This window comes from Rhinatrema bivittatum, chromosome 1 (assembly GCF_901001135.1).
Source record: "Rhinatrema bivittatum chromosome 1, aRhiBiv1.1, whole genome shotgun sequence".
In the NCBI taxonomy this organism is placed as follows: domain Eukaryota; kingdom Metazoa; phylum Chordata; class Amphibia; order Gymnophiona; family Rhinatrematidae; genus Rhinatrema; species Rhinatrema bivittatum.
This window is the reverse complement of record NC_042615.1, coordinates 445,265,134-445,273,040: the sequence shown is the minus strand read 5'-3', so window position 1 is coordinate 445,273,040 and position 7,907 is coordinate 445,265,134.

The window sequence follows — 7,907 nt, the reverse complement described above, 5'->3', positions numbered from 1 at the left end:
AGTTAGTGCGCACTAACTCGATTTAGTGCGCACTAACTGAAAATGATACAAATAAACACTTTCCAGGTCACTGAAAGTCAGTTAGGAATGAATATGTGTTCCTATTGGCTGGCTGCCCTCTTATCTATTGATGTTACCAAGGTTACCACTGAGGTGATGGTTGGGGGGATGGGAAATGGAACTGGAAACTAACGAACACCAACAGAAAATGAAACAAAGTGTTCACACTTCCCAGGTCAGTAAAGGTCACTTAGGAATGAATATGTATGTATGTATTCCTATTGGCTGGCTGTGCTCTTATCTATTGATGTTACCAAGGCTAATACTGAGGTAATGGTTGGGGGGGATGTGAAATGGAAACAGTTGGAAGCTTGACAAAAAAAGTAATGTAATGATCAGCACTCACGTGACTAGAACTTGTTTGTTTATTATTTTTGTTAGCAGGCACCTGAAATGCTAGTGCATGTTGAATTTGCCAATCACTGTGCATTTTAGAAAGGTGGTCCTGGCTGGAACTGTACACAGTTCAAATATATGTAATTGATTGTTGGTAAGTGTATTTTTTAAGTAGCCACACTGGCACAAGTATGTTTACTTTTCCTCCTACTTAACTCACTAGCTCAGCTTTGTAAGAAGGGCTTCTCTGCTTGTGTGTTGTTTTTGTTTGGTGTGAGGAGAGCAGAAACATCAGATCTTTATTCAATCTACTACAGTCATCTCTTACAGTGCCCTATCCCTATTAATACCAGGAGTGTTGTGATCTTCCTGCACACAGTGCCCTAACCCTGATACCAGTCTGAGACAGCTCCCTCCCTGCATTACTAGTGAGAGGCTGGCTTCACAGACAGGGGGGAGCTGCCTGACCCTCACTCCTGACTTCCCCCATGTCCCAGCTAGTGAATGGTGTGTGGGTGAGGGGGGGGGGAGGATGGTGAAGTCTGAGACAGCTCCCTCCCTGCATTACTAGTGAGAGGCTGGCTTCACAGACAGGGGGGCGCTGCCTGACCCTCACTCCTGACTTCCCCCATGTCCCAGCTAGTGAATGGTGTGTGGGTGAGGGGGGGGGGGGGGGAGGATGGTGAAGTCTGAGACAGCTCCCTCCCTGCATTACTAGTGAGAGGCTGGCTTCACAGACAGGGGGGAGCTGCCTGACCCTCACTCCTGACTTCCCCCATGTCCCAGCTAGTGAATGGTGTGTGGGTGAGGGGGGGGGGAGGATGGTGAAGTCTGAGACAGCTCCCTCCCTGCATTACTAGTGAGAGGCTGGCTTCACAGACAGGGGGGAGCTGCCTGACCCTCACTCCTGACTTCCCCCATGTCCCAGCTGGTGAATGGTGTGTGGGTGAGGGGGGGGGGAGGATGGTGAAGTCTGAGACAGCTCCCTCCCTGCATTACTAGTGAGAGGCTGGCTTCACAGACAGGGGGGAGCTGCCTGACCCTCACTCCTCCGGGGTATTGTGATCTTCCTGCACACAGTGCCCTATCCCTGATACCAGGGGTGTTGTGATCTTCCTGCATGCAGTGCCCTATCCCTATTAATACCAGGAGTGTTGTGATCTTCCTGCATGCAGTGCCCTATCCCTATTAATACCAGGAGTGTTGTGATCTTCCTGCATGCAGTGCCCTATCCCTGATACCGGGATGTGTGCAAGAAGATCACAACACCCCCGGTATCAGGAATAGGGCACTGTGTGCAGGAAGATCACAACACCCCCAGTATCAGGAATAGGGCACTGTGTGCAGGAAGATCACAACACCCCTGGTATTAGGGATAGGGCACTGTGTGCAGGAAGATCACAACACTCCTGGTATTAATAGGGATAGGGCACTGTGTGCAGGAAGATCACAATACCCCTGGTATCAGGGTTAGGGCACAAGTTCTAGTCACATTGACTGATCACATTACTTGTTTTGTCAAGCTACCAACTGTTTCCATTTCCCATCCCCCATATACTGTCAGTAGGAAACTTGGTAACATGAATAAATAAGAGGGCAGCCAATAGGAATACATATTCATTCCTAAACTGACCTTAACTGACCTGAAAAGTGTCAAATTGTATCATTTTCAGTTAGTGCGCACTAACTCCCAGTTAGTGCGCACTAACTCCCGTTAGTGCGCACTAATCGGAAAAAACGATTTTTAACGATTTTTTAACTAAAAAATCGTGCCTAAGACGATTTTCTTGCCCTGCCACACGATTTCTATCGTTAAGACGATATGGAAAACGATTCACATCCCTAATATATGCCACAGTCTCAATGCCTGAACCTGCAACAGGCCAGGTTATCGCTATTCTTTAACAGCTTTGATTTTGCGCTATGCTAGCAATCTGTGCATGGAGGGTGCTCTGGATTCCCCTCGTCACATTATAGACTCAGCAAGAATAATTACCACAGCAGCAATCCCTGTATGACCTGGGAAAACCATAGTGTCCAATCACTCTATGAGAAGATATTCAAATGGGCTCATGACTCTTACTTGGCTGGATACCCTGGAGTTGCCAGAACCTTTGAATTTATCGCCCATCATTATTGGTGGCCTAGGTGAAGACTGATGTGAAACACTACCTGGAATCCTGCCCTACTTGTGCAAAACATAAGAGCTCTCATCTCATTTTTTGGGGTTGTTACATTCACTGCCAGCACCTTAGGCACCCTGTACCCACCTATGCACTGACTTTGTCATGAACTTCCCCTCTCAAATGGTTATATCATGATATGGGTCATGGTTGATCGGTTCTCCAAGATGGCAGACCTGGTCTGCCATATGCTCTGGAACTGTAGCAACTCTTTGTGCAACATATCTTTTGTCTCCATGGACTCCCATCTCATATCCTCTTGGACTGGGGAGTTCAATTCACAGCTTGGTTTTGGAAAGGTCTCTAGAAGAAATTTGGAATTACTCTGGACTTCACATCAGCATACCACCTGCAAGTGAAAGGGCAGACAGAGAGGATCAACCGGATCCTCAAGAACTTTCTAAGAGCATATGTCAATGAGCACCAGGATGATTGGGCTAATATCCACCCTTGGGCAGAGTTCTGCCTTAAGAACGACATAGGCATTTCCACGGGGTCATCATCCTTTCAGATCGTCTATGGTAAGCACTCCTGGATACCTCTCCCAGTCATACTCTTCATACAATTCCCTGCAGCCAATACATTGAGCTGAGATCTCAGAGACCTTTGGCAGAGGACCAACCAACTGCTCACCATGGCAATTAACTGATCCAAAAAAACAGGCTGACAAAAGGCGATGACCAGCACCGCAATTTAAGCCTGGAGATCTAGTGCAGCCGAACATGGAACACCTGTGACTCAACACTCTCTACCAAGTTCACATGCAGGTTTATTGGACCCTTTCCCATCCTAAGGCAAGTTGGGGCCATAACCTATCAGTTGAAATGGCCACCTACTGTGAAGATGCATGATGTTTTTCATGTTCACTTCTGAAGCTGTTGATACTTTCCTGGTCATCACGATGACCTCTTGATCCCAAAGAAGCTATATCTGAGACAGACATGGAATTTGAAGTACAGGAGATATTAGACTCTTGCAGACATCTGAATTGAATACCTTATCTCCTGGAAAAATTTCAGATCAGAGGAGAACTCACGGGAGCCTGCATCCAATCTCCAAGCCCTTCTAATGCTAAGGGACTTCCATCTACGCTTTCCCCAGAAACTAAGCCTAGAAATCTGGGGAGGAGGCTTTGGGGGGGGGGGGGGGGGGTTACTATAATGTTCAGCTGGTCACAAGATGGCTCTGTGCAAATGATTGCACTTACCTTGATACTGCCAGAACCTCTGCGTACCTGGAATGCCGCCATCAGTCTCCTTAATAGGGTGCATGCGCACATGCTGGCATGCATTATCAAGGTCTCGAAACATAGAAACATACAAATGACGGCAGAAAAAGACCAAACAGCCCATCTAGTCTGCCCAGCAAGCTCCCACACTTATTTTCCTATACTTATCTGTTTCACTGACCACCAAGTTCAGGGCCCTTGTTGGTAACTGTTTAATTCGAGTTTCCTGCCACCCCTGCCATTGATGCAGAGACTAATGTTGGAGTTGCATCCAAGTTGAAGCATAAGGCTTAATGATTAAGGGTAGTAACCACCGCATCAAGCAAGTTACCCTGATGCTTGTTTACCCAGACTGCACAGATCAATGCCTTGTTGGATGTTGTCTGATTGTAAATCCTCTTTTCCACATTTCCTCCTGCCATTGAAGCAGAGAGCAACGCTGTTTATGCATTCAAAGTGAAATATCAGGCTTCATTGGTTTAGGGTAGTAACAGCAATAAGCAAGCTAACCCCATGTTTATTTGTTTACCCAAACTGTGTAGTTAAGTCCTTGTTGGTTGTTGTCTGAAGGCACATCCTCTTTTCCACATTTCCCCTTGCCGTTGAAGCAGAGAGCAATGTTGGAGTTGCATTAACCGTGTAAAGGCTTATTGAGTAAAGGTAGTAATCACCAGGTAGTAGCCATCATTCCAGCTAGGTGGACAACAGCTCCAGGCACTCACCAATGACATCAGGCCTCTCGGGTCATTTAAACACTGTGAGAACCCTCACAAAGGGCTTCAGCAACAGGTCCTCCTGCCTAGCAGTGTGTGTTGCTCCTCCTGTGTCTCTCCTGTTCCTTGTTCTTGTACCTTGTTGTTTTGCCTTACTCCTAGCTTCATTTTCTTCCTTGCTTCTTGCCCCTGTTGCCCTGTCCATGTTACCTTGCCTTGTCTGTCTGCCTTGCTGCAGTTATCCATGTCCAGTCTTCCCAGTCCTGATTGTCTTGGCCTGTTTCTGGAATTGACTTCTGCCTTGGACTTGGACCACTCTCTTGCCTGCTGCCTGCTTCTGACCATTGCCTCAGACACAGAGCACTCTGTTACCTGCTGCCTGCCTCTGACCATTACCTCAGACATGGACCACTCTCTTGCCCACTCCCTGTCTCTCATCATTACCTTGAACATGGACCAGTCTCATGTGTGCTGCCTGCTTCTGACCATTGCCTTGGACATGGACCACTTTCTTGCCTACCCCCTGCCACTGACCCTTGCTCTGTACCTGGATTACGCTCTGCTCACTGCCTGCCCCAAAGCTTAGTCTATACCCTGTGTCTACCTGCTTTCTTCCTACCTTGACCTCAACTTGGCCTCGGACTATCTCTTTGTCTTTGCCATGTGGGACGCTCGCCTAAGTCCTGCTAGACTCTGGAACCCAAGGGCTCAATCTGCGGGCAATGAGGCTGGTACAGGTGAAGACCTAGCTCTATCCCAGCCTAGGATGCATGTGCTAGCTGTTGACGTGGGCCTAATAGGTTTGCCTACTAGGCTGTGCCAACCACGCAACAGCACAATAGTCCACTTCCTTTATACTTGAAGGTTACAAAAATGTCAGATGCCTATCATGCTCCTTAGCTTGAGGAATACAAACCAGATTCTTTGTACTAATACAGAAGAATGAAATTCTGAAACTGATCTCAAAGTTAATTTGGTAACCAATGAATTGGCCATAAATGAAGTCAGTGAAATGCAGAGTGATTTCCAGACTTTAAGGAATGGGCTCAAGTATCAGGCAATGACAGTAGTCTTTTAAGTGGTATTGCCTGATTATAGTCTTTTAGTATTATGTTTAATTTTAACTAATTATTCCTATTGTTTTATCAATTTTATTGTATTTTCTGTTTCTTACTTGTTTTTAGCTATATTGTAAACCGTAAAGATAGAATCATGTGTTCTGACTCACGGTATATAAGGAATGCATAAATAAATAAAAAAATAAATAAATAGTAAGAGAGATGAGAGGCTTGCTGGTATTGCAGCCTAAGGCAGCAATGATATGACTGCATTGAGCTTCCTGGAAGGCATGGGATGACGTGCACAGAGAAGCAGTTGCAACTCTAAAGAGGATACAATAGGACTAATGCTGCGTTGGAGGTGGATTCTTGGGCTGAGGCAGAGTTGGTGCAACCCATAGGCAAGGGCCCATGGGTCCCCACCATCAGCAGGTGGAGTGAGCTGAAGCTAGAGGCCACTGGAGCTTCACTTATACCAGTCCATATTCCCCTCTGGTTGAGCCTTTGGATGCCGGGGCTGGCAGGACTTAGGCAGACCTTGAGATAGAATAATGCTAGTAGGTAGTTCAACCCAGAGACAGCAGCCAGCAGATGGCGTAGATCTATCCAGGATACCCAAACACCGAGGAACTGGAACAGATTGAGGGTGCTTGAGCACAGAGGGGCCAAAGCTCTAGATGTCCACGTCCCAATGATAGAGTCCAAAGATTCATTGAAGAACTTGAGCTGAGGTTGGCAATCAAAGGAAGCTGTAGCAGGCAAAGTGGAACTTGGAACGTATCGGAGTCTATAGCAAGGTCATACACAGCGTTGGTCTGGGCTCGGAGAAGGCAGGCATGGTCAGGCGTAGCAATGGTCAAAGCACGGCGAAGGCAAGTGTAGTCAGGCGTGTAGCAATGGTTAAGGCATGGAGTGGGCAAGCGTAGTCAGGCGGAGCAATGGTCAAGGCACGGAGAAGGCAGGTGAAGGTCAGGCTTGGAGAGAGGCAATGTGGTCAGGCAGGCAGAGGTCAGGCTTGGAGAGAGGCAATGTGGTCAGGCAGGCAGAGGTCAGGCTTGAAGAGAGGCAACGTGGTCAGGCAGGCAGAGGTCAGGCTTGGAGAGAGGCAACATAGTCAGGCAGGCAGAGGTCAGGCTTGGAGAGAGGCAACATGGTCAGGCAGGCAGAGGTCAGGCTTGGAGAGAGATGACATAGTCAGGCAGGCAGGCTTCGAGAGAGGCAATGTGGTCAGGCAGGCACCATGGAAGCAGAACTGGGTCCCGCAGGCTGCGCAGTAAGGTATGAGGGCCGCGCCGTGGGGTTGCCATGGGCGGTGAGCGTAACAACTAAGGGTAGTTTCCATGTGGGAATTTGATCTACTTTGGAAAGACGTGCATAAATTCACTGCTGGGCAGATTAGATGGGCATTTTTGGTCTTTCTCTTCTGTTATTTACTAAGTTACTATGTGTGATGGGCAATGCCAGTCACTAACATTTGCTCCTAAATATATTTTCCAGACATGGGTAGTAGAAGGAGGGTTTGGCATTTGCCATAACCCAACCTTTTTTGGGGAAAGGCTTGTGTGGAATATAAAATCCCCATGAGCATGCTCTGTGTTCAGTGGGTGAAGGAGATTGGAGAAGGAGAGGAGTAAGGAGAGGAGCTCTGGAAGGTCCTGGCCTTATCCCTGGGGGTCTTTTGACTCAAAAGATTGCTACTGTATTTTTGAAAAGAATTTGGAGATAGATTGATCAGCCCAGAGGGAAAGGCACCCCCTAGTATCCCAAAAGGCTGTATCAAAGGATAATTTTGCTCAGACTACCTGTTATCAGCTACGATGAGAAGAAATTGGGGTTTGATAAGAGAATCAAGAGACTTCTGAAACTTTTGGATTATAGATAAGTTTTTTTTGTACTTTTTTTGAGACCTGTTAAGATAGTTTTTCTGCTTGGGGATATTTTTCCTTCCATCTTGACCAGCTTGTTCTGGAGCTTCACTCTAGTTGTCCTACCCTACCAAAGGAGGATATCCTTTGATATGGGTGAAGGTGCAAGAAAGGGGAGAGTGGTGTGAAGTCCTAATAAATAAAAGGAGACCATTATTTTCATTGTATTAATATTCTTGATGATACCTTTCCTCAATTTTGTGATAGTGGCTTGGTTTCTACTATTTAAATTAAACTGATTATTTTGAACCCCACTTTGGACTTTGTTTGGTTTTTTCCCTCTTTTGGACCAGTATACTGGCGGAATGGATGGACACTGGTGTGTTTACTTATTTTTACCTATTTTGTTGATTTTAGTCTCTTTGCTACTATACTGGACCTCTTTGCACCTGTTGGAGATTTTT